The sequence below is a fragment of the Prionailurus bengalensis genome, chromosome B2 (genome assembly GCF_016509475.1).
Source record: "Prionailurus bengalensis isolate Pbe53 chromosome B2, Fcat_Pben_1.1_paternal_pri, whole genome shotgun sequence".
NCBI classification, from domain to species: Eukaryota; Metazoa; Chordata; class Mammalia; order Carnivora; family Felidae; genus Prionailurus; species Prionailurus bengalensis.
This window is the reverse complement of record NC_057349.1, coordinates 82134532-82144134: the sequence shown is the minus strand read 5'-3', so window position 1 is coordinate 82144134 and position 9603 is coordinate 82134532. Positions and strand designations below refer to the sequence as shown.

Below are 9603 nucleotides of genomic sequence, written 5' to 3'. Positions count from 1 at the left end.
TTCTCTCCCATATCAGTCCCAATTTGAAGAGATCACACTGGTAGGATAACTCAACTCTACCCAGGCTCTTAGGAACGCTGATAGCTGGATGATCTGCCATCTCGTAAGTGTTATCATTAGCTTGGTTGAAGTTAGAGCACTGCCCCCTCTGGATTCCAGCCATTTGTACCAAAAGTCACAATAAATGCAGAGAAAGGAGGAAGAGTAGATTTACAGATGCATATTAGTTTACAGGTTTGGTGATAGAAGTTGAAGAAACTTCTCTGTGAAGAAATCAACGTCATCCACCAAGAGGAAAAGGGCAAGACAGGGTTATAAATCCAATGTGTGAAGAAGTTCAGATTGCCTCCCTGGAGACCTAGAAACAAAGCTTTCTGGAGAAAGTGAGTGGTCCAGGTTGCTGTTCATTTGCCTACTTAAGTTTGGGAACTGTAACTTAGTAACTGTTATATGTGACTATTCAATCACAAAATTGTAGAGACAAAACATGAAAGTAATCTTCAAAGATTTCTGTCTTTCTTGGTTCCATGTGTTTATAAATATAATTAATGGACACTTACTAAAAATTTTAAGTCATCCAAAATTTAAGATCCAAATTTTGCAAATATAACAAATAAATTCTAGGGGCATCTGGGTGGCTCAGTAGGTGAAGTGTCCACCTTTGTCTTAGGTCATGATCTCACGACTTGTGAGTGCAAGCCCCATGTTGGGCTGTGTGCTGACAGTTCAGAGCCTGGAGCCTGTTTCAGATTCTGCCTCCCTCTCTCTCTGCCCCTCCCTTGCTCGTGCTCCTAGTCTCTCTCTCTCTCTCTCTCTCTCTCTCTCTCTCTCTCTCTCTTTGTCTCTGACTCTCTCTTTCAAAAACAAACATTAAAAAAAATTAAAAGTAAAAAATTCTGCCCCAAGGAAAATGTCAACAAGACTATATCATTCAGCTTTAAAAAATATGGAATTGTCCTTAATTTGGAGGCATTCATGTTGTCCTTGGCATCTAAGTTTGATATTTTCAGTAGTTTGTTTAAGTGACTCCATATGCTAATAACCTCATTTACAAAGACATATGAGCAGAATCAATGTTTTCATACATGGCTTTTGCAGGCGAGGGTGTATTGTCAAGTAATAACTGAATTCTCTGGACCTTCCTGATTTGAAGTTCTGGCATGGCACATTCTTTGTCCTGAAGTCATAGAGATCAAAGTCTGCCACAGCAATGCTCTTTGTCGACAAGAAGAGGATTGTTGATGCAGATTTCAATATTTGAGTCTGTTTGAGGAAAGTAACCTTGGGAGGACTCTCTAATTTTTCCAGGAATCTGTTGATCTCTTTACATGGAGAATTTGCCAGGACTCTACCACACTCAGTACAGACTAAAAACATGATTTTCCCAGCATTTATAAATTTAGGCTAGTTGCCTAATTCTAGTCTTTGGTTCAGGATGGGTGGCCTGGATGCAATAGTTTGTATTTGTTGCAGTGGTGGTTTGAAGGAGGGATGGGGATTGTATATTTGTTTTGTTTTGTGTTGTTGTTAGCAGCATCCATAGGTCAAGGCTCTGTCTGGAATGAATTACCTCATTCATATTGTCACATATATCTTTTCCTTAGCCAAGATACGGATCAACTCCTCCTTGTCAAGTAGTTCTGAGTAGGTTTTCCTTTATAGCACTTTATCTTTTGTCTGTCCCCCTCCATAAAATATGATAAATAAATCAATAAAAGAGAAGTAGAGAAAACAAAACAAACAAGCAAAAAGGATAAAACTCTTTCCCAAAGTACAATCAAGCACTTAAAAGTTTTGCTTTTGGAACATGTAGCAAAGACGCGCACATTCTTCTTTCATCCCTTGACAAAACATGCTGAAATGAGTGATTTTGAATTCTGGGCTCTGATAAAGTTGATCTTTCTGTGGCAGTGGGCGAAGTTTCTTCCAGAATTGCTGGCAGAGGCTCTTAGGCATCGCATACCGGTATAGAAGGCAGTGAGTCATTATGACATGTGGAGCCCCTTTCTTCAAGGAAGCAGCCAAGCCAGATGTGTTGCCAAGCATCACAGGTGCTCCACCTGTGCCTAGAACACCAAGATTTGTCTTCCAGTGGAAGCTTTCCCTGGCAAAAAAGCTTTTTCCATTTTGAAGACACTGACATTCTCTCCAGGTTCCAAAAGGGGGCTCATACAATGCAAATTCTTTTTTGATGGCAACAATGTGCACACAAATAGATGAAAGCTAGGAGCTGGCGTCACTGAGGGACACCTATATTTTTGTCCAGTTTCATGCAGAATGCAAGTGACATAGCTGCCAATTCCTTCAAGATTTGCTTTAAAATAGTGGAAAATATATCAGTACTTCAAAAGTGAATGAAATATATTGACAGAGGTAATTTTCTTTGACAGCTCAAAGATACCAAATACCTAAGCATGGTTCCACTGAAGTCCCTCTAATATGGTGACTTATTTTGTTTGGGAATGAAATAAGTAACCTTATGTGATGCTCCAATATATGACTTCTCTGTTGGGAAATCTAAATTCTTGTAAATATCCAATCTTAAAAACTAAGGTGTTTTCTCATAGAATAGATCCATAGCATCTGATGTTTTTGCATGATGGCCAGGTATGAGCTTTTCAAAATGACAGCAAAGAGATTAAAGAAAGAATGTTTTGCTTTCTTTGTTAATTATTTTATGATTTTTGTAGCTAGTTCCCAACTTGCAGAAACCTCCATCTGTATCCCTGGGGCCTCATAGATCTAGCTCACAAAATACAGGCACAAAAGGAAAATGCTAATTGTTGAACAGTAAACAGCCACCATATATTCAAACTAGGACAGAAAAAGATCTGTGTATTTAAAAGGATTGAAAGATAATATTTTCTGAACCTTTCCTCAGTGTAATATAGTTACTTATATTACTATACTTATTTTTGTTACATTGTATCATAGAATTTCTCTTTGAGCTACTATATTTTTTTAACATTTTTTAGCATACAAAAAAACTCCTGACAGTAAAATTTTCATATTATTTTTCCATGATATCAGTTTAGTTATCATCTGTCTCAGTCAGCTTGGGTTGCTATCACAAAATACTGTAAACTAGGTGGCTTATCAACAACAGAAACATTTGCTCACACCTCTCAAGGTGGGAAATAGGAGATTCTGGTGCCAGCATGGTCAGATTATATGGTGAGAGCCCTCTCCTGGGTTGCAGACCGCTGACTTCAGTGTCCTTACAAGATGGAAAAAAAAAAATCAACATAGCTCTTTGGTCTCTTCTTTAAAAGGCCACTAATCTCAGGCATAAGGGCTCCACCCTCATGACATAATTACCTTCCAAGGGCCCTACCTCTAAATACCATCACTTTGGGCATTACACTTCAACATATGAATTTGGGGTCGGGGAGGGCCACAAACATTCACCCTATGACATCACCACAAAGTTAGTTGTCTCGGAAGTATTTTTAAGTCACTTAAGGAGATTCAAGTGAACAGTGTTCCTTTGAAATTAACCTGAGATTTCCTTTCTGTGTAACTTTGACAATATCTATGAGTTAAACTATTCTGTTTGCTGCCTTAAAATTGTGGAAGCCCTTTTATTGTGCTGAAAAAAAAAAAAGAAAGAAAGAAAAACAAAAAAAAGAAGAAAGAAAAAGAAAAAAGAAAGATAAGTGCAATTATGCTTCTAGGACAATGGTCGCCAATTAGAAAGTAGGAAGACAAAACAAATAGTTGTTAAAAACCATCTGTTGTTTTGTCTGCCTGTGCAGCAATTCGCCACATGTGCACCACATTCCCACCAACTCATTCTAGCCATTTTCTTGCCCCAGTATTAACTAGATGATTCCAAAGGAAGTTGCCATCTTCTTACAGATTTTGATACTCTGTTCATGGTGATTATTGTTATTGGAGTCCGCATCTGACTCAGACGAGACCAGTAAGGATCTTTCCCTTGAGATTTGTGAACGTGGGACAATAGGGAAGAACTCTTATCTCCCCTTTAGCTTCAGATGTGAGGTACTTTAACGGTGGAGACTACCACTAATGCTGTGTCTAGCAATTATGGGAGAAGTCAACATTAAGAGAGGAGGAGACTAAAAAGGATAATACTTTTACTCCTGAGCTCTCATTACAACTCTGTCCTTACCTTGGTTACGTTAGCCAATAAATTACTCTTGTTTGCTAGAGGTAGTTCAAGGTGCATTTATGCCACATGCAGTAAAATTATCCTGATCATATAATGGTTCATTAATTTTTCAGTTTGTAAAGTTGATTAGTTACCTCATCACTAATAGATTAATTATATCAATGAAATAGTCTATTTCATCATTTACATGGTACTTTTATCTCTAATAGATGATAAATCTATTTTAGAAGATTAAATGCCACTATCTTTTAAAATGTCACTTTACATTATTTATATTGGTAATAATAATAATTAATGTCTTAATGAATTATGTGGAATTAGAAAAAAAAGGACATTTAAACAAAAATCATCAAAGAAATTTGATGGTGGAGAGAAGGAAATACAATTTTTTAAATAAAAAAAAATGGATTCTTCTCCTAAGAATAGAAATGACACAATTGGGGTTTAAATCCTATTTTTATATGTAATTATAATTATATGTATTTTCTCAATTAGATTATAAAGTAGTGAAATCCCTAGGGCCTGCACACCTAAAGAGTTTCAATGTCCTTTTTAAACACATCAATGTCAAAAGAATATTGATCTTACAGATACATTTCATGACATGAACCATTCATCATCATCTTGAGACTGTACAAGCTGAGAAAATAATTTCTATACATTATTCAGAAAATTATGAAACTTTAAATTGGTACATTTGTTTTTCCTCCATGTATAGTGGAGGAAAAGTCATTACTTTCAAGACTGACCACAGAATTCCTTTTGGGAGAATAGTGATGATAGGATACAACTTAATGGGTAGTTTTAGTCACCAGATGAAATCCTCTGAGCAGTGCCTATTAATCTGGGGTGAGAATAGTATCACTTTAAGTGTATCCAAGTCATAGTGCATTGCTAATTGTATTCAACTACATTCAATGAAATAACAGAAAGAAACCGCAGACTACAGTGTCTGGACTAAGAAGTTCATACACGTGAGTTTGCTTTTCTTTATTGAACGTATTAATTTACTTTCATTGTTGGTGTTGCTGAAGTCAAATTTGTCAAAGTGCCCCTTGTTGGTATATCGCTAAACCAGTTCAAGTGTCCTTTCTCTTAGGAGAGTATCCTGTCTGCCTTGACCCACGTATCAGTTTTAGAAGCCCTGTTTCTGTGCTCCCCTTGGATGACATCTTCCCCTTTGCCATGATCTTTATATGTGCACTCCTCTTCTAGGAGGAATAAAGATTCCTGCCGAAGGACAATGGTCTCATTTCTTCATCTCCCCACCAAAAACCAGAGAGCCCAGCTCACAGGTGCAAGATATACTTTGAATGAGTATATGTGAATGGAATTTGAATCCAAGATGAGAGCGTTTCATGGTTCATTCTTCTTACAGTTAAGAGGTAAAGTTTTATTCATTTTATTTAATGCTAATCATTGTTGCTAAAATATCATTTGTGCTTTACCTGTTTGAATATCTGGAATGTTTTGTCTTGTTTTGGTTTATTGTCTGTGTCTGCTGCAAAGGTCTCCTTTCAAGCTTTTCCCAGGGCTGGGCCTATCCTGTGGTCCATTTCAGTGCCACTCTGCTACTCTACATCAGCTCTTTCATTTTGTTTTATTTCAGTATGAGGACCTGCCACCAGCTACCTGCTTAATTTCTTCCTCTCAACCTTTCCTATTGAAAACTCTCAAGCATCTTGACCCCACACAGCACATTCTTCACAACAGTTGTTTTCATACTCTGCCCCTTTCGACTTAGGAATTCTCAGAGTTGCCCCACAGGTCAGTATCAAGGGAAACCATCAAATATAGGAGCACCTCTTATAACTATTTTATGTATTGGGAATGTAAGACATTTTTCTTTTAGGAAAGAGCAATGATAAGAGAACATTTGAAAACTATTTCTTCACAGTTTTTTCAATGCTACATAATATATACTCATGCTTTCAGGACATTTATTATTAAAGTTTAAATATGTGAGATACTGATATTAAAACACAGATAATATGTCCCGCTTCCCATCTGCATTACTTCTTAAAACTACATAATTTCCAAGCAATGGCATCATGGGTCTTTATAATTTAAACACAACTTTGAGCTATTTAGCAGGGTGTTTATATATTTTGCTTTTATCCGTCACTATTTCTTTTGTATTTTTTTATTTATGTTTTTTGAGAGCTCAGCTTTAGTTTTATTTTTGTTAGGGAAGCATTTTTTTTCAAATTCTTATTTAAATTCTAGTTAGTTAACATATAATGTAATATTGGTTTCAGGAATAGAATTTAGTGATTTTTCACTTACATGTAACACCCAGTGATCATCATAACATGTGCCTTCCTTAATGTCCATCACCTATTTAGAGCATCCCCCCCACTCAGCTCCTCTCCAGCAATCCTCTGTTCTCTATAGCTAAGACTCTGTTTTATGGTTTGTCTATCACTTCCTCCCACCATATTTATCTGTTTTATTTCTTAAATTCCACGTATGAGTGAAATCATATGGTATTTGTCTTTCTCACTTATATCACTTAGCATAATACACTCTAGCTCCATTCATGTCATTGCAAATGGCAAGATTTTGGTTTTTTGATGGATGAGTAATATTCCATTATATATATACACATATATACATATATACATGTATACATACATATACATACATACAAATATATACATATGTATACATATACACATACATATATACATATGTATACATATACACATATACATATATACATGTATATACATATATATTCATATATATACATACATACACACACACACAACACATCTTCATTATCCATTCATCAGTTGAACATTTGGGTTCTTTCCATAATTTGGCTATTGTTGACAGTGTTGCATTGTGCATGTGTTCCTCCAAATCAAAGTTTTTGTATCCTTTGGGTAAATACCTAGTAGTGTAATTGCTGGATCATAGGGTAGTTCTATTTTTAACTTTTGAGGCCCCTCCACACTGTTTTCCAGAGAGGCTGCACCAGTTTGCATTCCCACCAACAGCATAGTTGGTCAGTGATGATGGGCAGGGGTAAGATGGCATCACCCCCCTCTGTCATCCCCAAATGGAGAGTTCGTGCTTGCAGCTGTTCAGGAAATCCTCACAGAAGAGCAAACTATCTCCCCTCTCGTGTTCCCAGCTTCTGTGAGATCCCTGTCTTCACCCTGTCTGTGTCTAAGCCATCTGCCTTCCTAGCAGCATGGTGTTCCTGTATTTTATCTCAGGCATGCAACTAGGTTTCAAAACTCCAAATTATAGGGACCCCATGGAGCATAGACCCACACTGATCCTCTGAGGAACAGTCTCACCACTCTGTGGCTTGTGCTGGTTTGTTCCACAAAAGCAGTCGCACGATTGCACAGGAGCTTAGAGTTTATGGTAAAGCCCAGCAAAAAGCCAGCACCAAGATTTGCTGCCTTCAGCCAGGTGTTTCTGTCCCTATGCTAATGAACAGGGCAGCACGTTGGTGCCTTCCAGCTCTTTTGTCCCCTGAGAGGCAGTGCCACCTCTCCCAAATGCACTCCAAGAAGGAGAATTGTCTCTCTCAGTGAGACCCAGAGGATCCTCAGACCATGCTGTCCACTTCCAGGCCTCTGACCTTCTTCTTCGTAGGAACACCACTATGCCTGCAAGGCTCAACCTTGGCAATGGTGTGAACTTCTAAAACTTGGGACTTTGAGCTCTGCTGCTTATAAAAACCTGTGATAGTAAGCCACTCTAGTTTTCCCAGTCATGGTTTTGGGGAAATGTTTTTCTTGTCCGATCCCCCGTGTACTTCTTTCTCTTTCTTTATCTCTCTCCTCTATCCAAGATCAAGGCTTCCTCCTTTCCTCAGCACTCACTAGTCTTTTCTCCTCAGAATCATGTCTCTACACCTCCTACCTTCTACAACATGGCCTCTGTTCTCCCTCTAGTCCTGCAGTTTGTTCTCCCAGTCTTCAGATCAATTTCTTGGGTGTTCAGAATGATTTGATATTTATCTGTGTTCAAGGTACAAGGCAAGCATAGGGTCCCCCTGTTGCTCCGCCGACTTAACTCCTCTTATCACTATTTTAATATAATTAAACATCATATATATGTATTTGTATATATACATGCATATATGAAAAACATATGCATAAATAATTTATATGTATTCTGAATCCACATAAGAGCTGCTATCTGACTGGCGAATGTATTTAATACAGAAATTATAAACATAGCAGGTAAGTTGAATTAGAAGGGGCTTTTATTTATTTTTTATTGTTTTAAGATGACATCACACAAAACTTATCTGGAAAAGTAACTGTAGATGTAGATTTAAAGTTTTTGTTAAAGCTAATTTAAAGTCTCATCAATTAAGTTCTATAGAAAACTTTACCATCTTAAGTTTTTTTTTTTTTTTTAAATTTTTTTTTTTCAACGTTTATTTATTTTTGGGACAGAGAGAGACAGAGCATGAGCGGGGGAGGGGCAGAGAGAGAGGGAGACACAGAATCGGAAACAGGCTCCAGGCTCTGAGCCATCAGCCCAGAGCCCGACGCGGGGCTCGAACTCACGGGCCGCGAGATCGTGACCTGGCTGAAGTCGGACGCTTAACCGACTGCGCCACCCAGGCGCCCCTACCATCTTAAGTTTTAAAACACGTTGAGACATCATAAATCGAGGCAATTTATTGCTCTAGATACAGTCATAGTCCCCTTCCTGTATGTCACTCAACCATCTAAAAGATGTGAGGAATTCATACTAAAGTAAAGTTTTAGAATGTGGTCAGTGGTTTCCATGTCACTTACCTACCCTAAAGTTTATAATGGCTGTGACCACTCCCTCTGCTAAAATTCTTTCCTCCCTTGATATCTTTGACATTCTCTCTCCTAGTCTTCCTCCTACTTATCTGGCCATTGATGTTCAGTTCATTTTCATGGTCTTTTCCTATGTATCTGTAAAACGCTGATGTTTTCTTGAGGTTTTTATTTTTTTTCAATATACTTGATCATACTTGCAGATTCCACTCACTTCCATGATTTAAAATGGTTTAAACTACCACTGTTTTATGTTCAAGACTCATAAATATATTAATAGACTTCAAACCTAGCTATCTACTTTTATTTCTACTTGCAGACTGAAACGTGGTCACCAAATTCTTTTTCCTTTCCCTACAAGGCATCCATGCCGACTAAATCCCCCAGTCTCCCATAGAGTCAGGTATGACGTGTGACTTACTGACTTATGACCAATGAAATGTATGCTGATATGATACATGCTCCTTTCAGGTCTGGCCTATAAAATAATTTTACCTAGATCTTCCCACTCTTTTTTCTCATCCATAAGCTCCATGGAGATGATTCTAAGGATCTAGAAAAGGGTGGACAAAAGAATGGAAAGAGTCTTGGTACTTGACTGGCTGCTTTGAGCATAGACTCTTGCCATACCCCCATAATTGTGACATTGATGAAATAGAAAGTTTTATTAGGTTAAGCTACTTAAATCAT

At 37.6% G+C, this 9603-nt stretch overlaps 1 long non-coding RNA gene across 1 annotated transcript; it reads left to right on the top strand.

Annotated features, from left to right (window-relative positions):
* Window positions 1-231: 231 nt before the first annotated feature.
* LOC122488985 lies at window positions 232-6291 on the top strand. The gene is made up of 3 exons (XR_006298796.1): window positions 232-396; window positions 5348-5517; window positions 5742-6291. It is a non-coding gene; the product is annotated as an uncharacterized LOC122488985 (long non-coding RNA).
* Window positions 6292-9603: the final 3312 nt, after the last annotated feature.